This window comes from Macaca mulatta, chromosome 9 (assembly GCF_049350105.2).
Source record: "Macaca mulatta isolate MMU2019108-1 chromosome 9, T2T-MMU8v2.0, whole genome shotgun sequence".
Lineage (NCBI taxonomy): Eukaryota > Metazoa > Chordata > Mammalia > Primates > Cercopithecidae > Macaca > Macaca mulatta.
In genome coordinates this window covers 101,944,876-101,972,041 of record NC_133414.1, presented here as the reverse complement: position 1 = coordinate 101,972,041, position 27,166 = coordinate 101,944,876, and the positions used below count along the sequence as shown (strand labels likewise).

Below are 27,166 nucleotides of genomic sequence, written 5' to 3'. Positions count from 1 at the left end.
ACTGAATGTGGTCAAGACTGGCCAGCTATTTATCAAACTGTTTCCTTCCTCCTGGGCACTTGACGAGACTGTATTTCCCAGCTGCTCTTACAGTTAGCTTCTTCGGTGTGACTATGTGCCTCAGCTCTCATCAGTACAATGGAGTAGGAAGCAGGTTAGGCTTCTTGCAGGCCCTGAATCATAAAATCCTCCCAAATGTAATACTTCATTCTCTGTATTAGTTATCTACTTTTATATAACAAATCACCCTAACATTTAGCAGCTTAAAACAATAAATATTTATTATCTTACACAATTTCCAATAGGAATCTGGGAGGGTTTTTCCTAAATGTTTTTGACTCAGGGTGTCTCCTAAGGTTGCAGTCAAGTCATCAACTGGGGCTGCAGTTGTTTGAAGGCTGATTGAAGTTAGAGGGTCCACTTCCAAGGTAGGATACTCACATGGCTGTTGGAAGGAGGCCTCATTTCCTTGCTGGTAATTGGCAAAGACCTCAGTTCCTCATGATGTGGGCCTCCCCACATGGCTTCCTGAATCTTCTTGTGACATGGCAGCTGGCTTCCTCCAAAGTTAGCAACCTGAAACAAAGAGGGTGGAGAGAGAGAGAGAGAGAAAGCAGGAAGCTTTTTAGGATCTAGTCTCCAAAGATTATTCTTCCATTTTTTTTCTATTCAGTAGAGGCAAGTCACTAAGTAATCGACACTAAAAGGCAAGGAAATAAGGTTCAATTTCCTCAAGTGCGTATGAGGTATGCACACATAGAAACGCCACAAATAATATGTGCTCATTTGAAAACCATCATGTTCTTTGTCACCATCAGACAGGTGAATAGGGTGAACTACAAGGAGCTATATAATATAATATGGGGAAGCATCGAGATGGAAGGAGCCCAGATTCTTGAATGACCTCCTGGAGTAGTGTCTCCCATCTACATGAGACTCTGTTATGAGTAAGAAATAAATTCTGATCATGTTAAACCCCTGAGTTTGGGGAAGTTTTGCTGCAGCAATTAGTCTTCCCTAATTCACTACATTACAAAGAATGGAGCATATTTGTTTTCCACTCATATGTTGGTAAAAACATTTCATAGTATGCAAATATTAGCTGATTACCGTATTTACAAAATTAATATGCAGGGCAAGATTTTTTAATTCAGTCATGTAGATTATACTTATTACGCTTCTTGCTATTATGAACCCAACCTTTCCTTTCTTTTTCACAAAGCACCAAAGGATGGAGTCCTCAACAGACATTCTTTCACTTGCTCACATGTTTGTTGAATGAAAGAGTAATTAAATGCTAATTTCAATGAGAGAAACAGCCTTTGTAAGGGGAAGCAAGGAAGAGCCCTGTATGTAGAGGAGATATACCTAAACAAGAGAATGTATCTTTGATAAGTACTGTCAAAATAAAGTCACAGCAGAATGTGGCAAACTGCAGGCTCCCTGCAGGCATACAGAAGTGCTCCAGTGCCCCAGGTCCTAAGGTCATACTGGTCTGCAGCTCTTCCCACATGTCCAGTTTTTGCATTCTCACCCTCTGCCTTATTGAGTAATTTTCCCCAAAGACTTGAGTTCAACTGACTTCAAAGCTCTATATGTTCCTTCCATGGGCCTTGGAAGACAGAAAATATATTGGCTCCTAGAGTGACTCTGCCAGTAAAGAGAAGATTTTCTTCTATCAAGCTGCTCTGCTTGGTTCTCTACCCTTTGAAGTGAGAGCTTGTAGAAATCTTGGTTGCTTCAAACTTGGATTTGCAACTTTAAAGTGGCAGCTTCCTTCATTTACTGATTTTTTTGCAGACTTAAAAACCTGTTATTGATTTTTTTGGAAGAAAACAGTACAGTTTTATCAAAGCATTTTTTAAGTGTGAAGAGAAAATAATATCATTATCCAACAGACAAATAAAAACATATTCTCTACCACTCTAAGGTAAAAAGTCTTAATCTTTGTGGTCGATTGTGTTAATAGCAATACTACACACCCCTCTGTATCCATTCTCTTATCCTGTAGATCAGAGCCATCTGCTATTAAAACATAATAAATGACTACATTTATTTTATTTTATTTTATTTCTTGAGAAGGAGGTCTTGCTCTGTCATCCAGGCTGGAGTGCAGTGGCATTTTGACAGCTCACTGCAACCTTGACTTCTCGGGTTCAGGTGATCCTACCATCTCACCATCTTTAGTAGCTTGGACTACAGGCATGCACCACCAGCCCAGCTGATTTTTGTATTTGTTGTAGAGACATGGTTTCCCCATGTTGCTCAAGCTGGTCTTGAACTCCCAGGCTCAAGCGATCCACCTGCCTCGGTCAGCCTCCCAACGTGCTGGGATTACAGACGTGAGCCACCATGCCTGGCCTGATTGTTATTTTAAGCATTGAGTTTAGGGATAGTTTGTTACAGCAATAGTGAAGTGATACAGAAATTGGTGCTGGAAAGTGGATGCTGCTGTAACAAAAACTTAAATTATGAGACACTGGCTTTAGAACTAGATGGTGCATGAGACTGAGAAAATGGCAAGAAAAGTGTTAAAGAAAGCTGGGAAAATGGTGAGAAAACTTATAGAGGCTAGAGACATAGTAAGAAAACTTACAGGAGGCTTGCATTAAATAGATGTGAATTATTTGGCTGAACTGTCATTTATGGTAACTTCGAAGATAGAAAATGTATTTAATAAACTTCTGAATTTGTCCAAGTAAATCTTCAGACAGAATATCAGAAGCATCAGCTTGTTTTTAGCTGTCTATGATCAAAAATTACTATAAGAGAGAGATGAACTCAAGCATGAACTAGCAAATTTGCAAACAGAACTGAGAGGGAACATGGCTCAGAAATGCAGGAAGCTGTTACTCTGCAAAGTAAAATGCATTCTCATATTTAGACTTTTCAACCAGTAAAAGATTCTCAAATTAAGAAAATTCCTGGGGACAAAGATTAAGGGAGCTTCAGTAAGACATGCCCTCAAAGTAAAGATTAAAGTAAGAGTTTGATTGTACATCCCTTAAGACATCTGTAAGAAATAAGGCATTTTCTCAGCTGCACAGAAGGGCTTCCATAAAGCTAAGGGAGGATGATCCCACAGCAACCAGTCATGCCCAAAATAGGAGTAATTAAGTCTAGAGAGGTAAAACTAACTAAAAAAATTGTTGGTATGGCCTCTGTCACATAGTGTGAATGCAAATGAAATACATAGAAAACCCACAAACATATAGAGAAATGTGTTGGTAGAAGCACCGCCAGCCTGAACTCAAAGAGGTAGACTGTGCTCAGGTTGTGAAAAGGTTTGTGAGTCCCCACTTTTCTCTGAACAGGAAAAAGGCTAAACACTTGCATATTTCTACCTGCTTTCTTCTCTCTCTACCATTATTACCATAAGAAGAACATTCCTGGGCTAGTCTGCAGATCCACAGAGAAAATGAGAGATCTTAGGCAAAGCCACCGTCCCCTTCCTTTGAGCCCAGTCTAGATCATATAACCAGTTGACCTAAAACCTCATGAAAACCAATACAGATTATTTCTTTAGGTCACTGCAGTTTGGGAGCAGTTGTGTTCCTGAGCAGTAACTACTTGATACAACCTTTAAAGCAGTGTTCCTCAGATTTTAGCGTGGATAAGAATGACCAGGCATGCTGTGGCCATGCCTGCTTGCAGGGCAGCCTTGGGTATCCTGCAGACCCACATCATATTTCCTGCACAGGCAGACTGTGCCTGACTGGCAGAGAGCTCCAGCGAGGTGGCCCCCATGGCCATGCACCAGTTTGCCTGCTGCCTCCCCACACTGCAGCTTTCTGCTGGGCTCACAGTAACCCCCACATCACTTTGCTGGCACATGTGTGCGCAGGCAGGTTTTGTCTTCCTTGTCCCGCTAGTGTCCTTCCACTGCTGCAGTGGGAATGCACGCCACCCCTGTCCACCTGCCAGATTACCATTGCAGTCAGAGCCTAGCTAGGCACAGAGGGAGCCGGCCCTACCTCCACCAGCACCTGCTGTAGCACCAACACTGCTGCAGGAGTGAAAGTTGGCACAGAGAACAGCAGACCCTGCCCTTCCCCGAGCAACCACGACTGTCTGCCATACACAGAGAGCACACACAGACCTGGCCTAGCAGCACCCTGTTCCTGGCTAATACCACCACCAGCGTGACAGTTGTCAGCAGGGGCCCAGCACCCCACCCCCAGCCTCACTGCCTCCACCACTGCGGTGAACACTCAAAGGGAGGGAGGTACCCAGGCACCCACTAGCAACATGCCACAACTGACAAACATGCATCCCACCATGCTGCCACTGCTGCTGCTGCTGCTGCTGCTGCTGCTGCTGCTGCTGCTGACACGTGGGAACAAGGACAGACCCACTGCCACCACACTACGAAATGCTTGGCTGCCACTACCCATAAGAGTATAGTGACTAGTGGTCTGGGAGCACCTCTGCCCCCTCACAGTACAGTGGATTTCTAGCCTCAAGTAGCCAGAGAACAAAGTCAGGGCCCAATAAGAAGAAAAAAAAAAAAAACAGAATTAGAGCATGCCATCCAGGAGTTGGGAGCTGAGTGTTGGCCCCATAAAATTTTCCAGAAGTGAAGCCAGCTGGCTTAACACTCCCCCTGCATATACCACAATGAAACACTCAAGGTCATCAAATAGTATAAAAGAAAAAAATCCATTCAAATGTCACTAACTTCAAAGACTGAAGAAACATCAGCCCACAAAGATGAGGAAGAACCAGTGCAAGAACTCTAACAACTCAAAAAGCCAAAGTGCCTTCTTTCCTCCAAACCACCACACTATCTCCCCAGCAAGTGTTCTGAACCAGGCTGAGATAGCTAAAATGACAGAAATATAATTCAGAATATTGATAGGAATTAAGGCCTTTGAGATGCAGGGGTAGACTGAACCTAATCTAAGAAAGTTGAGAATCACAATAAAACGATACAAGAGCTGACAAACAAAATAGCCAGTGTAGAAAAGAATATAACTGACTTGATTGAGCTGAAAAATCCACTGACAGAATTTCATAATGTAATCACAAGTATTAATAGCAGACTAACCAAGCTGAGAAAAGAATCTCAAAGCTCAGACCGGTTTTCTGAAATAAGACATGCAGGCAAGAATAGAGAAAAGAGAATGAAAAGGAAAAAACAAAACCTCCGAGGAATATGGGATTATGTAAAAAGATGAAATCTATGACTCATTGTTGTCCCTGAAAGAGATGAGACTGTAAGCAACTTGAAAAACATATTTCAGAATATTGTCCATGAGAACTTCCCCAATCTAGCTAGAGAAGCCAACATTCCAATTGAGGAAATGCAGAGAACCTCAGTAAGATACTGCACAAGAAAATCATCCTCAAGACACATAATCATCAGATTCTCCAAGGTTGGAATGAATTAAAAAATATTAAAGACAGCCAGAGAGAAAGGGCAGGTCATTTACAAAGGGAAGCCCATCAGGCAAACAGCAGACTTCTCAGCAGAAACACTACCAGCCAGAAGAGATTCACAGCCAATATTCAATATTCTTAAAGAAAAGGAATTCCAACCAAGAATTTTATATCTGGCCAAACTAAACTTCATAAGAAAATGAGAAATAAGATCCTTTTCAGACAAACAAATGCTAAGGGATTTCATTACCACCAGACTTGCCTTACAAGAGTTCCTGAAGGAAGCTCTAAATATGGACAGAAAAGACTATTATCAGCCACTGCAAAAACACACTTAAGTACACAGACCAGTGACACTATAAAGCAACCACCTAAACAAGTCTGCATAATATCCAGCTGACATCATGATGATAGGATCAAATTCACACATATCACTACTAACCTTGAATGTAAATGGGCTAAGTGCCCCCAGTTAAAAGACACAGAATGGCAAGCTGGATAAAGAACCAAAACCCATTGATATACTGTCTTCAAGAGACTCATCCCACATGCAATGACACCTATAGACTTAAAATAAAGGAATGGAGAAAAATCTACCAAGCAAATGGAAAACAGAAAAAGCAGAGGTTGCAATAATAATTTCAGACAAAACAGACTTTAAACTGACAAAGATCAAAAAAGACAAAGAAGGGCATTACATAATGGTAAAAGGTTGAATTCAATAAGAAGACCTAACTATGCTAAATATATATTCACCCAATGCAGGAGCACAAAGATTTATAAAGCAAGTTCTTAGAGACCTTCAAAGAAACATAGATGAAAAAAAAAAATAGTGGAGGACTTCAATGCACCACTGACAGTATTAGAGCATTGAGGCAGAAAATTAACAATGATATTCAGGACCTGAACTCAGCACTGGATCAAATGGACCTCATAGACAGCTACAGAACTCTCCACCCAAAAACAACAGATTATATGTTTTCCTCATTACCATACGGCACATACTGTAACTAGAGAACAAAGAGCAAACCAACCCCAAAGCTAACAGAAGACAAGAAATAATCAAAATCAGAGCTGAACTGAAGGAGATTGAGACACACACACACACACACACACACACACACACACAAATCAAAAGATCCACAAACTCAGGAGTTGGTTTCTTTAAAAATAATAATAAAATAGATAGACCACTAACTAGACTAATAAAGAAGAAAAGAGAGAAGATCTACACAGACACAATTAGAAATGACAAAGGGGATACTGCCACTGACTCCACAGAAATACAAATAACCATCAGAGACTATTATCAATACCTCTAGGCACACAAACTAGAAGATCTAGATGAAATTGATAAATTCCTAAACACATACACTCTCCCAAGACTGAGCCAGAAAGAAATTGAATCCCTAAACAGACCAATAATGGGCTCCAAAATTGAATCAGTAATAAGTAGTTTACCAACCAAAAAAAAAAAAAAAAAAAAAAAAGGCCTAGGACCAGACAGATTCACAGCCAGATTCTACCAGATGTACAAAGAGATGGGACCATTCCTACTGAAACTACTCCAAAATATTGAGGAGCAGGGAACTCCTCCCTAATTCATTCTATGAGGCCAGCATCATCCTGATACCAAAACCTGGCAGAGACACACACAAAAAGAAAACTTCACACCAATATTCTTGATGAACATAGATGCAAAAATCCTCAACAAAATACAGCAAATCAAATCCAGCAGCACATCTAAAAGCTTATTGTAGTCAAATATGCTTTATCCCTGGGATATAAGGTTGGTTCAGCCTATGCAGGTCAATAAAGGTGAATCATGATTTAAATAAAACTGAAGACAAAAATCACATGATTATCTCAAAACATGTAGAGACTTTTGATAAAATTCAGCATGACTTCACATTAAAAACTCTCAATAAACTAGATATTGAAGGAACATACCTCAAAATAATAAGAGCCATCTCTGACAAACCCCAGCCAACATCATACTGAATGGGAAAAAGCTGGAAGCATTCCCCTTGAAAACTGGCATAATATGAGTATGCCCTTTCTCACCACTCCTATTCAACATAGTACTGGAAGTCCTGGCCAGAGAAATCAGGCAAAAGAAATAAAGTCAAGGAAGTCAGACTATCCCTGTTTGCAGATGACATGATCCTACATCCAGAAAAGCCCATCATCTCAGCCTAAAAGCTTCTACGCTAATAACCTTCAGCAAAGTTTCAGAATATCAAATCAATATGCAAAAACTATTAGCATTCTTGTATACCAACAACAGTCAAACTGAGAGCCAAATCAGGAATGCAATCTCATTCACAATTACCACAAAAAGAATGAAATACCTAGGAATACAGCTAACCAAGAAGGTGAAAGATCTCTACAAGGAGAACTGCAAAACACTGTTCAAAGAAATTGGAAATGACACAAACAAATGGAAAAATATTCCATGCTCATGGATAGGAAGAATCAATCTTGTTATAATGGTCATATTTCCCAATGCAACCTACAGATTCAATGTCATTCCTATCAAACTACCAATGATATTCTTCACAGAACTAGGAAAAAACTATTTTAAAATTCATATGGAACCAAAAAAGTGCCCAAATAGCCAAAGCAATCCTAAACAAAAAGAACAAAGCTGGAAGCATCATGCTATGTGACTTTAAACTATACTACAGGATCACAGTAACCAAAGCAGCATGGTACTAGTACAAAAACAGACTATTGAGCAGTGTCACAGAGTATAGGGCCCATAAATAAGGCCACACACCTACAACCATCTGATCTTTGACAAAACTGACAAAAACAAGCAATGAGGAAAGGACTCCCTATTTGATAAAATCGTGCTGGGATAACGGGCTAGCCATATGCAGAAGATTGAAACTGGACCCCTTCCTTATGCCATATACAAAAATTAACTCAGGATGAATTGAAAACTTAAATGTAAAACACAAAACTAAAAAACCTGGAAGACAACCTAGGCAATACCATTCTGGACATAGGAACGGGCGAAGATTTCATGATGAAGATGCTTAAAGCAATCGCAACAAAAGCAAAAATTGACAAATGGGATCTAATTAAACTAAGGAGCTTCTGATATCAAAAGAAACTATCAACAGAGTAAAAAGGCAACCTACAGGATGGGAGAAAAACTTTGCAAACTATTCATCTGACAAAGGTATAATATCCAGCATCTAAAGGGAACTTAAACAAATTTATAAGAAAAAAAAATCCCATTAAAAAATGGGCAAAGGATATGAACTGACATTTTTTAAAGGAAGACATACATGCAGCTAACAAGCATATGAACAAAAGCTCAACATCACTAATCATTAGAGAAATGCAAATCAAAACCACAATGAGATACCATCTCACATCAGTCCAAATAGCAAATAGCTATTATTAAAAGGTCAGAAAATAACAGGTGCTGGCAAGGTTGTAGAGAAAAAGGAATGCTTATAACACTGTTGGTGGGAGTGTAAATTTATTCAACCATTGTGGAAAACAGTGTGGCAATTCCTCAAAGAGCTAAAAACAGAGCTACCATTTTACCCAGCAATCCCATTACTGGGTATATACCCAAAGGAATATAAATCATTCTGTCATAAAGACACATGCACACATATGTTCATTGCAGCACTATTCACAATAGCAAAGACGTGTAATCAACCTAAATACCCATCAATGGTAAACTGGATAAAGAAAATATGGTATATATACACCATATAATACAGCACAACTGTAAAAAAGAATGAGATCATGTTCTTTGCAGGGACATGTATGGAACTGGAGACCATTATCCTTAGCAAACTAACACAGGAACAGAAAACCAAATACCGCATGTTCTCACTTATAAGTGGGAGCTAAATTATGAGAACACATGGACACACAGAGGGGAACAACAGATACTGGGACCTATCAGAGGGTGGAGGGTAGGAGGAAGGAGAGAATTAGGAAAAATATCTAATAGATACTAGGTTTAATCCCTGGGTGATGAAATCTGTACAACAAACCCTTGTAACACAAGTTTACCTATATAACAAACCTGCACATGTACCTCTGAACATAAAATAAAACTTTAAAAAAAAAGGAATTACTAAGCACGCTTTCCTAGATCAGGTTTTCTAGGACGTACCCTGAAACAAGGATTTACATGCAAGTAATTTATTAAAGGAATACTTCTAGGATGAACTAGTAAAGGAGTGGAAAAATAGGATATGGGAGAGGAAAAAAATTAAGTGTAGTAGATGCTGTTGGTGGCTGTATTCATTCAGGGTTCTTCAACAGGAACAGAACGAACAGGGTGTGTGTGTGTACACAAAGAGTGAGAGAGGGATTTGTTTTAAGGAATTAGCTCACGAGATTGTTGGCCTAGCAAATCCAAAATTCTCTGGGCATGCTAGCAGGCTGGAGACCCAGGGAAGAGTTGATGTTTCCATCTCAACTCTGAAGACAGACCAGAGGCAGAATTCCTTCTTCCTCAGAAGACCTTGGTATTTTCGCTTAAGGCCTTCAACTGGCTGGAAAAGGCTCATTCACATTGTGAAGGATAATCTGCTTTATTCAAAGTTCACTGATTAATCACACATAAAAGCTACCTTCACGGTAACATCACTGCAAAGAGTAGTGTTTGATCAAATATCTGGGCATCATAGCCTAGCCAACATGACACATAAAATTAACCCACAGTGGCCCACTCAATTCTGCTTCACAAGCCAGCTGCTGTGAGTGTGTTTGAGTGTTAGCTGCCAGTGACTCACAGCTGCCCTCAACCTAATGAAAGCAATCTCACCTAAAAAGATATGCCTCACTCCCCAGCCCAGCCCTGTCCCCCAACTAACAATGAGCAATGACTCACTGAGCCGAGACCAACCCTATGGGGTTATTAATCCTCCCGAGCTCTGTCATAGAGCCAGGCTGACGCAAGTCTCCAGCCAAAACCACATTCTGAGAGAACTCCCTCAACAAATCACATAAACAAAAATCTCAGCATTCGCCTTTGTCTCTAAGAAATCTGACAAGCAAGGATATGATTTGGGCAAAGTGGCATAGGAGTATCTTCAGCCTGATCCTTTAGGAATATCTGGAGTATAAGTTATGCCTCTGATATTTTCTCCTATTTAAGGTGAGGGCTTTCAAACTTCAGCACCAGTTAGTGTTGGCCAAAAGGGAGATGGGAAGCTGATAAACTCCCAGACATTCCTCCCAACCCCGACTCTCATGCTGAAGACAAGTGGCAGGTAGAGTCCATTGTAAAAGCACATCAAAAAGTCGGGGGCTGGACACAGAAGCAGTTTAAAGGATTCATGAGGATCTGGATGGAGCACTGACAGTTTCTGTTACATATGCTTACTTAAAATGCAGATTCCTAAGCTGTATTTCCAAGATTCTGAGTTAGGATTTCTGAGACAGAGACAGAAATCCCCACTATCAAGAATCCCAAGAGATTCTGATATAAGTTTTCCCATATTTGAGAAATTGTTGCTTTTAGATTAGGGCAAATGGTTTGTAATGTCCAATTGTCAGCCACAAAGCCAGCTCATTAAAGTACAGTGAAGATACAGAAATGGGAACCATTGTTTGAAATTCCCACCTAAGTCTTCTATAATTCTAATTTATCACAGCTGGTGATTGCATTTATTGATAGACGGCTAAGTATAGTAAGCTGTTTCCAACCCAGTAATAATCCAAACCAGATGATAAAAATAACTTTATTGGTATATAAAAAGCTAAGCTAAGGCTATATGAAGGCTTCATCTCTGGCACTTGGAAAATAGATGCCAGATTTTTATGTGAATTTCTTCTTTCCAATAGGCTCTGTTCTTACATTAAAATAAGATGACAAAATGGTGGAACTGTGTTGCACTTAAATTTTTACCATAAGCAATTACAACTATATGTGTCAAATATGAATGGTCTCCCGGCACAATGGTTCCTCTGCCTGCATAAGAAGTGAAGGACTCTCTATTTATTTTCACAATGAGGAGCTAAAGAGAAAATGAAGGAAATAATATGCGAAAGAAAACATTCAATGATTCATTCATTGCTTCATTCAGTGCACATATGTTGAGTGCCTGCCTTTTACCAGGCACTACACTGGGGCTGAAGATAAAGTCATAGAGAAAAGAAGCATGTTCTCAGTCGTCACAGAGCAGTGTGGGAAACAGTTTAGAAGTAAGGCAGTTATGCCACAATGCCACCACTTCTGCACTCAGAGTGCGGAGTGCTGCAGGGGTACCTAGGAGCCCTAGCACTCAGGGAAGGCTTCTTGGAGGAGACATCTAAGCTGAAACTTCAAATAACCAAGAAAGTGTTGACAACAGGGAGCCTGAGGAGACGTTGGTGAGTGGAAGAAAATGACCAAGAAGATGATGATGAGAGGAGACTGGAGCAATAAGGCCTTACAATAGTCTGAGGCAGTTTCTTCACAGGGACACAGGGAGAATTGTCACTTATTGGAGAAGTGGTTATTTTTACATTCTATAACAAGAAGAGTAGTTCTTGAAAGTTCCAAGAAGCCTGTTTCTCGGCCTATAGTAAAAGCACTCAGTCTTCAATGTCAACTTTCTTGGCATAACAGATATTTGGTTCTCATAAGCCTGACATGTCCTCCTAGTAGCAGACCCGTCTATGGAGAATATGGAGGCCATGACAGTTACCTTCTCCCTGCTTCTACTGACTTATGTGGAGACTGTGAATTCCACCATAGAGGCCTAGAAAACATCTCACAGCACTATGAAGGCCATGGAGGGAAGCTGGAGGACTTGCAAGCTTAAGCGGGACTTCATATATTTCAACATCATTACAGTTGAGAGTCGTAATCTGGATGAGAAAGGACAAAGTGGGAAGTGAAATGGCTACAAGATGTGCTGTAAAATCAATTTCTATTTTCAGGACCTGATGATAGAATAATGGGCTATAAGCTAAGGCCATAATACATGTCACAAAGAGAGGGAGAAGACATGTTTTCCCAGAGAGTTACCAATAGGATGACCAGTGACTGAAACTCAAAGTAAAGTATTATAGAAGAGAAACATATGTCCAAGTATAATAGGGCATTCTACACATTACACAGGAAATCAAAGGAAGAATAATTGAGGGAATAGTACTCAGTATCTCAACAGGAGAAAATAAGCTGGATGGGATTTAGGGATAAGTTTAGGCCATGGTGTGTTGGTAAATGTTTAACAATCAGCTATTTAGGGAGGGGAAAAAAAATATATATATATGTGTGTGTGTGTGTGTGTGTGTATATACGTGTGTGTATGTATATATACACACACACACACACACAATTGTATTGATAAAAGCTTATTACAAATTTTACTGATATAAGGAATAATAACTCAAAATTTACAAATAATAATAAAATATGCCACACTTTTTATTGTAAATTTCATATAGACAATTGATTCTCACAGAATGCTTTTGCCGATTTTTGCTGAATCTTGTATCTGTATTCAACCTATGGTTGCAAACAATGAATGAGCTTATTTATGACATGAATTTTGGTTGATACTTACATTCATATTAACAAGTAAGGACAAAAGCAAAACAGCAGGGACCTAGATTGGAACTTTGTTTATCTGTCAATGATGTGAGTGATTTATTTGCTGAATTGGCAAATAGTTTTCAAATACTGCAAAAATACTTTCTTAATGGTATATGCCATTCACAGTGTAATGGTGATAGACACAACATACTATTGTGTCTATCTGCATTATTTACATTGGCTTCATGACTTTCTTAAGTCTAGACAGTCAACAACAAAAAAATCAAGATCTGACTTATAGCATTTGCTGATTTTCCTGGTGTAAATATTCCCACCAAGACCAATTTCAAGCTGCCAAGTTGACTTAATGAACACAGCATTGAGAAGGAAAGCACGGCAGTAGCATACCATTATACAGTATTTCAATCTTATAGGAGCAATAGACATAACCTTAAGAGTAAAGATACTCTATGATACAGTTCAGTGAAATAATTGGACAATCATGAGTTTCACATATTTATTATCTTTTAGTGATTACACTTTCTTTAGCTGACATCATTGGCAATGGATGTTTTCTTGGACTTGGTGGACACATTACTCACTATAAATGAGAAAAAAAAATGTGGAGGAGGTCGATCACTGGACCAGGAGGCCGAAGACTGTGTCATTGCCCCTATCAGTCCAATGATCTTTCTTCATTCCTACACCATGCCAGGCACTGTGCCAGGCAGCAAGAATTAAAAGGTGGATAAGATATGATCCCTGTTGATGGGGTGTTTATAGTAGAGTATTTTGACTAATTCGAGTTTTCAAAACTAGCTAGAATACAAGATACAGTTTGATAATTACAATAGAAATACATGGGGAAGGAAGAATCAAGAATAACTTCAGAGAAGATAGCCATAAGGAGTGAGTGATCATTTTCTCATGAGAGGATGAAGGGAAGACACTGCAGGCAGTGGACAAAAAGAACAAAGACACAATCCCAGGGAATTTATGGAAAAGAGAGTGTTAGCAGCGGAGTGGACACCATAAGGACACGGAAAGTTCTCTGATTCCCCACTCTATGCTGATGCACAACATGGTGCCTTGTCCATGGTGGGTGCTCAACAAATATTTGCTGAATAAATGAGTCCAAATTGGAGGAAGCCTAAAGCGTAAGGGTACAAGAGAATAAATAGAAAATAATAGAAGAGGCTTGTGCATCAAGTCAAGGAATGTGGATATTGTTCTATAAGCAGTGGTAAGCCAGCAAATGTTTTCAAACAGCGAAGTTTATCTACATCCATAAAATAAGCATAAGGTTTTGTTGTTGTTGTTATTGTTGTTGTTTTAGTTTTTTTCCAAGATGGTGTATTGGAGGCATGGTTAGCACACAACTTCCACTTGGAAACACAAAATTATGTGTAGAGATTCATGCTATAAACTTTATTTTCCAAAAACCAACACAGGAACTTAACAGGAAAACTGAAAACAACCACAGACCCTTTGAAGGAAACAGCGGGCTGCAGCCTACACTTTTCAGGAAGAAAATCATAAGTCCCTAGAGTGTGAGCGGGGAGAAACTGCCTGTACACTCCCACTGGGGAACCTGGCAATCCAGGCCACAGGGGAAGGCCTTAACCCTATCCAGCACTGGAGGTGAATTAGTGAGTGAGGGGAGTATATAAGAAGGAACAATATCAGGAGGTGCTTTGCATGCACACCCAGACACCAGTGGGAATAGAGGGAAGCCATTTCTGATCCTACATCGCAAGGGACTTCATAGAAGTCTTCCAGCTAACTCAGGTGGTGGTCACAGGTTGAGAGAAACTCCCAACTCAGATTGGCAACATAATCTCAAGTGAAGATGAAGCCCTTTGGCTAGGGCCGAGGGGTAAATGGGAAGTATACTGTATGCATGAGCATAGGAGCTGGATGCCCCAACTTCATACGTGGACCAATACTAGTGTGGCCTGAAAGGCAGGGTTTCTGTCTCGCTGAGGAAGGCTTAAGGCCTGGTGCAGTTTTGAGTTCTGAGTGCAGACTCCCTGGAACCGAGCTAGCTGCTGCTAGTGGAACACTGCATGTGTGAGACCTGCTTTGCCAAGAGTGTGGGAGCTGGGTGGGGCTTACTGCTGCCTGCTGCTCCCCACTCCCATGTGGACTCTTCTCTGCAACAGAGACAGCTGCACTCCTCCCTGGAACATTACTTCAGTGGTCAGAAAACTGCCATCCAAACCCCACTGAAGTGACTGCTTCTGCCCAGAGGCCAAGCTTGATGTGGACTTGCCTAACCCAGCCCCCACCTAACTTTGCCCCTCTACCCACCCTGGTAGCTTAATGCAAAAGACAGGAATCTGGGGGAGATCTGTGGCCCCACCCACTGTTTGAGACCCCAGAGTACCTCCCCTAAGTAACAAGACAAGCACAAATCCTACCACTACCATCACAGCTGGTGTTCTTTTGTAAAAACACCACCTCCTGGCTAGAAGCCGAGTAACAACACCTGCATACATAATAACAGCACCCAGGAAGGAGAAAATTTCTGTATGATCTCAGCTATCACCATTTCCTGTGTCACCCTGGCTAACCAGGAGGTCCTGAGTCTGTCTTCACGACCAGTTCATTACCACTACAACTGGTATTTGAGAAAGTCAACACAGAAAGGATATTTATAACCAAAGAAATCTCAGAGTCTATCATTCTCCTGCCAATCCCATCAGAAGTGGTGCTGGAACCCATTGCTGAAAGACTAGAGGATAGGTTACATCACTGGATTCCTTGCAGCCATTCCCCAGCACCAGCCTGGAGTGTGGCACCCCACTGGGTGGCTAGATCCAGAGGAGCAGCAGGATTCACTATAGTCTGGCCCTTAGGGACTCCTACTGTTAGGAGCAAGGAGAGTTCACTGCATCAAGGAAGCACCCTGTGGGACAAAAGAATCCAGATGACAGATCTTGAGTCCCAGAACTTTAGGCTTGTAAGAAGTTTATTTCAGCAGAGGCACAAGTGCAGTGCTGAGCTCAGTGGGAAAAGTTTGCAGCTCTATCCTAACAGGAAGACAGCACTGGTGCTCATGAAGGGTCTTGCAGAACAAGACTTTTTCTACTCTTGCCCACCACTGTAGACACAGTTGGGCTTCTCTCATGGGAGCTGGGTGGGAGTACACCTGTAGATAGGCTTTCTGAAATGCTTCAGGGTGACTGCATCTCCACAGGAGTGTCCTCCAGGTTCAGGTTTGCACAAGAGGTAGTGTCACAATCCCTCTCGACATGGAAAATCAGCATTCCTGCAGATGAAAGGAAGTGCCTGTCTGATCTGAATAGCTGGAACACTGTGGGTCAAGAGTGTGATTGAGAGATAGCTTGCTTTCCTGCTGGCCTGGCAGGGCAGCTGAAGTGGCTGCTTCCCTTCCCACTGAAAAGATCTCAGTGCATTTCACTAAGAGCTCCCCTAGCCTCCTCTGTCAAGGCTGGGACCTCTGCCCACCACAGAGCATTACATTTACCTACTTGTGTTTGCCACAGCTGGTTTATACCCATGGACACATCCTACTGGCCTGAAGCCTAAACTGCTCAACCCAGTGAATAAAATACTTGGAATAAATAAGTAATACACACCACTGGGGAATGAGATAAGCTCCATGAGACCTCTGCCATTCCAACCCCACGGGAGACAATGAACCTGCTTACACACCAAGCACATCACTACTAGGGCCAGCATCTGAGAAAGCCATCATACAAAAACTCTGTAGCCAAGGAACTCATACAAAGTCTTCACCTTTAGAGGCTTTTAGAAGCACTCAGAGCTGAATTAGGTTACAATCCACTATAAACATTAAAATCACATCCTCAAGAGGAAAAAACGAAATAAAAACCCTCACTATGGAATAAAAAATAAGTTTAAAAATAATTAGAAGAAATAGTATATCCAAATGAGAATAAACCAGAAAAACAGGGTTTTATAACATCCCCAAAATATCACACCAGCTCTCCAGCAATGGATCTAAACCAAGATGAAATCTTTGAAATACCAGAGAAAGAATTCAAAGGGTTGATTATGAAGTTACTCAGGGAGATAAAAGAGAAAGGTGAAAACCAACATAAAGAAATTAAGAAAACAATTCAGAATATGAATGAAAAAAATTCTAAAGCGATAGAGATTTTAAAGAAAAAACAGTTGGAACTTTTAGAAATGAAAGACACATTTAGGGAATTGCAAAATGCAGTGGAAAGTTTTAACAATAGACTAGACCAAGTAGAAAGAAAGAATTTCAGAGCTGGAAGACAAGGGTTTGGAAATAATGCAATAAGACAAAAATAAAAAAGAATTTTAAAAAATGAACAAAGTCTCTAAGAAATATAGGATTATGTAAAATGGACAAACCTAACAATGCTTGGTGTTCCTGAAAGAAAAGAAAAAGCAAAATGTTTGAAAAACTTATTTAGGGGAATAATTGAGGAAAACTGCTCTACCCTTGCTAGAAGTTTAGACATCCAAAAACAACAAGCTGAAAAAAATCCTAGGAGATTCATTGCAAAAAAGACATCACCAAGGTGTCTAGTTATCAGGCTATCTAAACTCAACATGAAGGAAAGAATTCCAAGAATAGAGAGACAAAAACAGGTAACTTACAAAAGAAAACTTATCAGACTAACAGCAAACTTCCCAGCAGAAACCTTACAAGCCACAAGGAATCGGGTTTCTATCTTTGGCCTCCTGAAACAGACAAACTTCTCAGCCAGGAATTTTGCATCCAGCAAAACTAAGTTTTATAAATGAAGGACAAATAAAGTCTGTTTCAGACAAGCAAATGCTGAGGGAATTTGGCACTACCAGACTAGTCCTACAAGAAATGCTAAAAGGAGTTCTAAATCTTGAAACAAAATGTCAGTATCCACCAGAATAGAACTTCTTGAAAGCACAAAACTCACAGGACCTCTAAAACAATACCACAATGAAGAAAACAAAGTAACTAGGTAACAGTCAACATGATGACTGCAACAATACCACATGTCTCAATATTAATGTTGAATATAAATGAACTAAATGCTCCACTTAAAAGATGCAGATTATAGCAGAATGGATAAAAAAAAATAGTCGAACAAATATCTGCTGTCTTCAAGAGACACACCTAACAATTAAGGGATTCTTACAGACACAAGGTAAAAGATATTCTATGTAAATGCAAATCAAAAGTGAACAAGAGTAGCTATCAGATAAAACAGACTTTAAAGCAACAACTAAAGCAACAACCGTTTAAAAAAGAGACAAAGAAGGTCATTATATAATGATAAAACAATACAAGAAGAAGATATTACAATTCTAAATATGTATGACCTAAGTCTGGAACTCCCAAATTCATAAGACAATTACTACTAGACCTCAGAAAACAGATAGACAACAACACAGTAATAGTGGGGGACTTCAGTACTCCACTGACAGCATTAGACAGATCATCAAGACAGAAAGTCAACAAAGAAATACTGGATTTGAATTGTGCCCTAGAACAAATGTACCTAACAGATATTTACAGAACATTCTACCCAAGAATTGCAGAATATACATTCTTCTCATGAACACATGAAATAATCTCTAAGACCATATGATAGGCACAAAACAAGTGTTAATAAATTTTTAAAAATGAAAATCATATCAAATATATTCTGAGGCCACAGTGGAATAAAACCAGAAATCAATTTCAAAGGAACCTTCAAAACTATACAAATACATGGAAATCATACAGTCTGCTCTTGAGTGATTTTGGAGTTAACAATAAAATCAAGATAGAAATTAAAAAGTTCTTCAAAATGAATAATAACAGTGACACAATTTGTCAAAACCTCTGGGGTACAGCAAAAGCAGTTCTAAGGAAAAAGCTTATGACATTAAATGCCTACATCAAAAAGTCTGAAAAATCAAAAATTGACAACCTAATATCGCATCTCAAGGAACTAGAGAAACAAGTATAAACCAAACCAAAGTTATCAGAATAAATAACAAGGATCAGAGAAGAACAAAATAAAATCGAAACGAACATAAAATCATCTCAATAGATGCAGAAAAAGCAGTCAATAAAATCCAGCATCCCTTTCTAATAAAATTCCTCAACAAACTAGATATATATATGATATATATTTCATCAATCATATATATATATATGATTGATTAAATGAAAACTCGGTTCTTCTACAGGATAAACAAAATCGATAGAACCATTAACTAGTTTAAGCTCAACCAGAAATGAAAATGGCGATTTTACAACCAACACCACAAAATACAAAAGATTATTTGAGACTACTATGAACACTTCTATGCACACAAATTAGAAAACCTAGAGGAAATAGACAAATTCTTGGAAACATAAAATCCTCTTAGCTTGAATAAGGGAAAATAGAAATCCTGAACAGACCAATACCAAGTAGTGAGATAGAATCAGGAACAAAAAATTAGCCAACAACAACAAAAAAGCCCAGGGTCAAATGGATTCGGAGCCAAATTCTACCAGACATTCGAAGAAAAATTGGTACAATCATACTGAAACTATTCCAAATGATTGAGAAAGAGAAAATCCTCCCTAACTCATTCTATGAAGCCAATATCACCCTGATACCAAAGCCAGGAAGGGACATCCAAAAACAGAAAATTATGGACCAATATCCTTGATGAACATAGATGCAAAATCCTCAAGAAAATACTAGCAAATAGTGCATCAAAAAGATGATTTACCACGATCAAGTGGGTTTCATCCCAGGGATGCAGGGATAGTTCAACATATGCAAGTCAATAAATGTGATTTATCACATAAACAAAATTAAAAATGAAAACCATATAATCATCTCAATAGATGCAGAAAAACCATTCAATAAAACCCAGCATCTCTTTCTGATAAAATTCCTCAATATACTAGTCATAGAAGGAACATGCCTCAAAATAATAAAAGCTATATGTGACAGACCCACAGCCAACATCATGCTGAATGAGGAAAAGTTGAAAGCATTCCCTCTGAGAACTGGAAAAATACAAGGATGCCTACTTTCACCACTTGTATTCAACATAGTACTAGAAGTCCTAGCCAGAGGAACCAGGCAAGATAAATATATAAAAGGCATCAAAATTGGAAAAGAGAAAGTCAAACTATCACTGTTCACCAGTGATATGACTGTATACATAGGAAACACTAAAGACTCTTCCAAAAGATCCTAGACCTGATAAACAAATTCAGCAAAGTTTCAGGTTACAAAATCAATGTACACAAATGAGTAGCACTGCTATCCACCAACAGCAACCAAGCTAAAATCAAATAAAGAAGTCAATCCATCCCTTTTACAACAGCTGCAAAAGATATAAAATAAAATACCTAAACCAAGGAGGTGAAATATCTCTACAACAACTCCAAAATACTGCTGAAAGAAATCATGGATGACACAAACAAATGGAAATACATCTCATGCTCATGGATTGGAAGAATCAATATCATGAAAATGACCACAGTGCCAAAGCAATCTGCATATTCAATGCAATCTCTATCAAAATATCAACATCATTTCCCATAGAATTAGAGAAAACAATCCTAAAATTCACATGGAACCAAAAAAAGAGCCTGAATAGGCAGAGTAATCCTAAGCAAAAAGAAGAAATCCAGAGGCATCACATTACCTAACTTCAAATTATGCTACATGGCTATAGTAACCCAAACAGCATGGTACTGGTATAAACATAGACACATAGAGCAATGGAACAAAAAATAAAGAGCCCAGAAATGAATCCAAATACTTACAATCAACCGATCTTTGACAAAGTACACAAAAGGCACCCTATTCAATAAATTGTACTGGGAAAACTGAATGGTCATATGTAAGAAAATAAAACTGGATCCCTATCTCTCACCACATAGAAAAATCAACTCAAAATAGATTAAAGACTTCAATATAAGACCAGAAACCATAAAAATTCTAGAAGAAAAACTAGAGAAAACTCTTCTGGACACTGACTGAAGCAAATAATTTATGCCTAAAACCCCAAAAGCAAATGCAATAACAACAACAACAACACAAAAAGGGATTTAGTTCAACTAAAAAGCTTCTGAACAGAAAAAACGAACAAAAACAATAATAGCAGAGTAAACAGACAACCCACAGAATGGGTTTGCATCCAACAAAGGACTAATATCCAGAATCTACAAAGAACTCAAACAAATTAGCAAGAAAAACTAAATACTCCTATCAAAAAGTGGGCAAATGACATGAATAGATATTTTGCAAAAGATGATATACAAATGGCAAAGAAATGTATGAAAAATGCTCCACATCACTAATCATCAGGGAAATAGAAATTAATATGAGATGCCACCTTACCCCAACCAGAATGGCCATTATTAAAAAGTCAAAAAACAATACATATTGGAGTGTATGTGGAGCATGTGTTTATCACAGCACAATTTGCAATTGCAAAGATCTGAAACCACCCTAAGTGCCCACCAGCTGATTAGCAGACAAAGAAAATGTGGTATACACACCATGCAATACTACTCAGCCATATAATAGAATAAAATAATGTGTTTTTGAGCAACTTGGATGGAGCTGGAGGCCATTATTCTAAGTGAAGTAACTCAAAAATGTAAAACCAAATGCCATATGTTCTCACTTACAAGTGAGAGCTAAGCTTTGGGTATGCAAAGGCACATAGAGGTGGTATAATGGACATTGGAGACTCAGAAGAGGGAAGGCTGAGTGCAACATGAGGGATAAAAAACTACATATTGGGTACAATGTACACTACTCAGATGAGAGATGCACTAAAATCTCAGATTTCACCACTATGCAATTTATCCATATAATCAAAAGGCACAATTTGTGTTCCAGAACTTTCCTGAGGAATGAGACTGAAGATAGTCTCCACTTGACAGGATATTCTTGCTGATTTTTTCTCTTTGCCCTATCCTGTTTATCTCCCTCCCTTTTGAGAGCACTCCCAAAAGTGCCCAATCACGTGAATAGGATTTCTCACATCAGGCTCTGGGTTTTGGGAATAAGATCAAAGAAGGAAGGTTTGGGACTCCCGTCTATGTGAAATACTTTTTCTTGTAAAATCCTCATCACAGCCCTTTGAGGAAGGTCTCATAATCTTCAGTTTACTAGAAAAGAAAACTGAGAATCAGACTTACCAAAGTCAACAGAGAAAAAAAGATATAAAAACCAGGTCCAGAGTCAATACTCTTAGCTTTATATCTCACATCATTACTTACTGTGAGTTCTAGTGACACCGTTCTAATCCTATGTTTCAAACCTTTTTGAGAGGTTTGCCCTCAGCAATCAGTAAAGAGGAAAGTCAGCATCCCCTTTATCTCCCACAGGGTATCAACTTCTCCTTTGGTCTGAATGTGTATTCCACAGAACTACTGGGTCTATTCATTTCACTCAGTTTAAGGGGCTTAAGAAGGTATACCTGAAATATCAGCTTGAAACCCCATGTTGTACTAGAAAGCTAAGGACATACCTGCAGCAAGATAATTTCCAGTGTGAACACCTTATTTTTCCTCCACCTTTTCCTAACCCTTTTTTAAATAAAGAAAAAAAATGGCGCTGTTCAACCCCCAAAGCACCCACTCAGACTTTCAGAGTGGCTACCAATCTCTCCTACTATTCCCTAGTTAATCAACTTTAATAACTTACTCATCCTATCTCCACCGTGACTCTCAGATATACCCCCAACTTCCCACCTTTGTGACCTGACAGACATTCGCATCATCTGCTTAAACCATTATAGTAATCTCTAAGATCAAGTTACTGCATTCCTAGGCATCGTCTGAAATAGTTCAATTCGTTTTTTCCCCAGGCACCACCTCAGCTCAGGTCATTCTCCATTTCACCAGTCCTTCAGTAGTTTCAGTCACGGAATTAAATTCCAACTCCTCACTCTGTTCCTTAAGCTTAGTCAGTGTAGTCCTTGTAAGCTCACTCCTCTCTTCCCTTCTTCAGAATTATGTGCTCCAGTGGATCTTGGTGCACAAACTCTGCTTGTTTCTCCTTTTCCACGCTGTTGGTCTTGCTGCACTCTTCCTAAAACGTATTCTGATGTCACTTCTTGTCTAAATTAAATTCAACTATCAAGTTTCATCTGAGATAAACACTTCCCTAATCCAAAGAGCCAGAGTCAATTCTCCTTTGAATCAGGAGAAACTTCAGGTTACCTGATTCCACAAAGGATCTGGGTCAGCTTACAGAGGCTCCGATCAACAAAACTATAACAGGTTCATTTTTCAAGTCAAGTCCTGCAGGAATATGCATTAGAATAGGTGGGTAAGGAGAAGGGAGAAGGACCATGGAGAAGGACAAAAGCACATGTAAGCTGGCTCTAGGACGCTGCTGTATTCCCACCAGGTTTGGATAGGAAATTTAGCTCTGCATTTCCAGACAGCCTAATCAAAAGGAAATATGGCTAAGTATATAACACCTATTTCCCATAATATATTCATTGGTCATTTTTTCTCAAGAGAAACAAAAATTTCTTATCACTTAGCCTTACATGCATTACCAAACTGTAAGGGCCTTTGGACGAAGGTGTGTCTTACACATCTTTGAATTTCCAATAGCACCTAATGCAGTTCCTTGCCTCTAGCAGATGATCGTTAAATAATTATCCAATTAAATTTAACTCCTTTTATTTATTCATTCAACAGATATATATTGTGCATTTACTAAGTGCCTGGCCCTGTGCTAGGATTGCAATGACAGAGGCTCTTCTTCTCACACAGTTTATATTCCTCAAATACTCCTTGGCATCAGTTATCCTAGGAAGAATACAAAGTTGAACACTTCACATGACATGACACTCTATAAGCTTGCCAAAATCTTTCTTTGTCTATTTCTTTGACTATTTACATTTAGAGAGCAGAAGTTTCAAACCTACCTGGAAGCTGAAGTCATATTTTCTTTGACCCAGTGGGTGTTTTTAATTGTTTGCCAGCTGTCATGGTTTATTTTATGTGTCAACTTGGCTGAGCTGTGTTGTGCCCAGATATCTGGTCAAACGTTATTCTGGGTGTTTCTGTGAGGGTATTTTTGAACAAGAGAAACATTGAGCAGGTTTGAGTAAAGCAAGTTTCCCCCATGTGAGTAGGCTCCTTCAGAAAGACCAGTATTCCCCAGCAAGAGAGAATTCTCCAACAGACTGCTTTCAGACTTCGTCTGCAACATTGGCTCTTTTGGGTTCTGGAGAAGACTGCCTTTAGACTGAATGTGGAACATCGGCTTTCCTGGATCTCCAGCCTGCCAGCTCACCCTGCAGATTATAGACTTGTCAGCCTCTATAGTCATGTGAGCAAATACCTTAGAATTTAATTAATTAGTTAATTAATGTCCTTTTGGTTCTGCTTCTCTGGAGAATTCTGACTAATCCACCAGCATTTAAAAATGGGAAGATTTCAGGCAAGAATTCGTATTTCTAGCCTACATCAGTCAGAGTCCAACCTCAGAGAAAAGAAATAATTCTGAATCTTTGACACACAAAGTACATAATGGAGAAAATTAGGTGAAGGGAGAACTGATAAACAAAAAGGGAATTGTGAGGGAGCATAGACATTAGCAACAAAAGGAAGCCACTGTCACATCAAAACTGGAGAGAGAGGAGGAGGCAGATATAGGGTGTGCAGGAAGGGATGAGGAAGGAACTAAGGTCACTCAGTGGAAGCCAGAGTTGTAATAGGCCTGTCTCTCAAAAGCTGGAGTCCTTTTGGAGATATTTATGTTGCTGGAGGCATTGTTCAAGGCTGAGAGGCAGGGTTAGACACAGCCAAGATTCTCCATTTTTCTTCACCCCCGTCTCCTACCAGTGCCTCCCATTGGTGGGACCCAGACAGAAGCCAGCTGAAATGGGAATCTGAAAACGGCAGCCTATAGAGTCAGCCTGCACCATTCAAAGCCAAGTGGTGGGAGTGGAAGAATAGACCTAAGGGCAAAAAGATTGACTTCTGAGATATTACAACGTGAGCCTTGCAATCTTGCTCACATCTGTGGGCTTGAGCTGAGTAGTAGCTGTGTCCCTTAGCCTGGGCACACACTCCTCAGTTTGCCTTAAGTTGAACCTGCCCATTTTCTTCCATTAAGTTACCTGCCCAGACCATACAGGCCCATGTCACAGAGACTGGGAAACACAGAATACTGAGGCTGAAAAAGTGCTATGGACTGAATGTCTGTGTGTCCTCTCAAATTCACATGTTGAAACCCTAATTCCCAATGTGATGGTATTTGGAGGTGGGGCCTTTGAAAGGTAATTAGGTCATAAAAGTGGAGCCCTCATGAATGGGATTAGTCCTCATAAAAAGAGACACAAGAGATGAACTCTCTCTCCCTTTCTCATGTGAGGATAAGCAAGAAGATGACTATCTTCAAACCCAGAAAAGAGCCCTGTCTTAGTCCTTTTTGTGTTGATATAAGAGAATACTTGAGACTTGGTAGTTTGTAGGGAAAAGAGGTTTATTTATTTCATAATCCTGCAGGCTGTACAAGAAACATGGCATTGGCACCTGCTCAACTTCTGGTGAGGGCCACATGTTACGTCAAAAAATGGCAGAGAAGGTCAAAGGAAAAGTAGACACATGCAAAGCAGGACTAAAATCAAGAAGCATTCTGGCCTTACAACAACCCACTCTCTCAGGAACTAATCTGTTCCTGCAAGAACTAATTCCATCTTACTAGAGTGAGAACTCACTATCAGGAGAACAATAAGCCATTCACGACAGATCCTCCTCCATGGTCCAAACACTTCCCACCAGGCCCCACCTCCCAACACTGCCACGTTGAGGATCAAATTTCAACATGAGATTTGGTGGGAACAAGCAAGCCATAACTAAGCCATAGCATTCTTCCCCTGGCCCCCCCAAAACTCATATCCTCACATTCAAAACACAGTTACACAATTTTCTCTTCTAATAGTTACAAAAGTGTTCACTAGTCCCAGTATCAAGTCAAAAGTCCAAAGTCCAAAATCTCATTTGAGAGTCAAGGCAAGTTCCTTCTAGCTATAAACTTATAGGGAAATTTGTATTTTTCCCCTTAAGGTTCAATAATTTGAGTCTATAAAATAATCTGATACTAGAAAGATTAGTAGGAAAAGGGCATATAAATTTTATGACATACATATATGTGCACAAGAGTCATATAAAATAGTAAAACTCAGAGAAATATAAGAAGGTTAACGCTTTTATACCATCTTGAGGTTACAGAAAGAAAGGGGGTATGGCAAAATAGGTTATGGCAGCAAAACAGGTTATGGAAGGAAGAGAAGAGGAAACACCTTGCTAGCAAAGGGGTCTCACCATGCAGATGAAACCTCACAGGTAGCAGCCTTCAGAAAAAAATAAATGGTAGCCAGCAGTAAATATTTCTGTCAGAGCTTTAAATTGTCAGACTCTCAATTCATCTTTCCCAGGTCCCAATAAGGGGGGCTTTACAGAAAGCCTGTTTCTCTCTGTTGTTTACTTCACTTCATTTCCTCCACAGATGCAAATCTCCCCCTCAAAAGTCAGTTTTTCAGCTATTCTGGTGTCAGCATCTGCTCAGTTTCTGGTGAGGGTCTTATGCTAGTCTAAATATAACATAGAAGGTTAAAGGAGAAGTGAACATATGCGAAGAGGAAACAAACCCAAGCATAATCATCCAGTGGGTTCATCTTGCCCACTGCCCCGAAAAGCTAATGCAGTAACAGTAGGTTTTTGTGGCAAAGGAGTTTAATTAACACATGGCTAGCCAAGAGGAAGTTTATTACTCAAATCAGCCTCCCCAAGAACTCAGGCTAAGGTTTTTATGGATAACTTGGGGGGCTAGGCATGGGTGCTGCTGATTGGTTAGAGATGAAATTATAGGGGTATGGAAAATGGTTCTTGTGCACTGAGTCAGCCTCTGGAAGGGGGGCCACAGGACCAATTGAGTCATCAGGCATAGGTCTGGGTGAAATCAATTGGTCACCAGAATATAAAAGTCTAAAAAATCTCAAAAGACCAATCTTACATTGTATGATAGTGATGTTACCTCTAGGAGTAATTGGTGAAATCACAAGTCTGTGGCCTCTGCTTCATGACTCCTGAGCAGTAGGGGATTATAGGAAAACAAGCTAGGAAACTACCGCTGTTTATCATTTAACTATACCTACATTTTAGCAGAATTCAGGCCCCTCCCATAATCCTGATCTTGTAATGTTTCGTTAGTCTTACAAAGACTGTTTCAGTCTCCAAACAAGGAGGGGGTCAGTTTTGGGGAGGGACTATTATTATCCTTGCTTCACAACTAGATTGTAAACTAAATT

General features: G+C 39.6%; 1 long non-coding RNA gene across 1 annotated transcript; it reads right to left on the bottom strand.

Moving 5' to 3' along the window:
* Window positions 1–254: 254 nt before the first annotated feature.
* Window positions 255–27,166, bottom strand: LOC144331167 (uncharacterized). Its single transcript, XR_013398120.1, has 2 exons — window positions 27,014–27,166; window positions 255–576 (listed from the first exon to the last, which is right to left on the bottom strand). It is a non-coding gene; the product is annotated as an uncharacterized LOC144331167 (long non-coding RNA).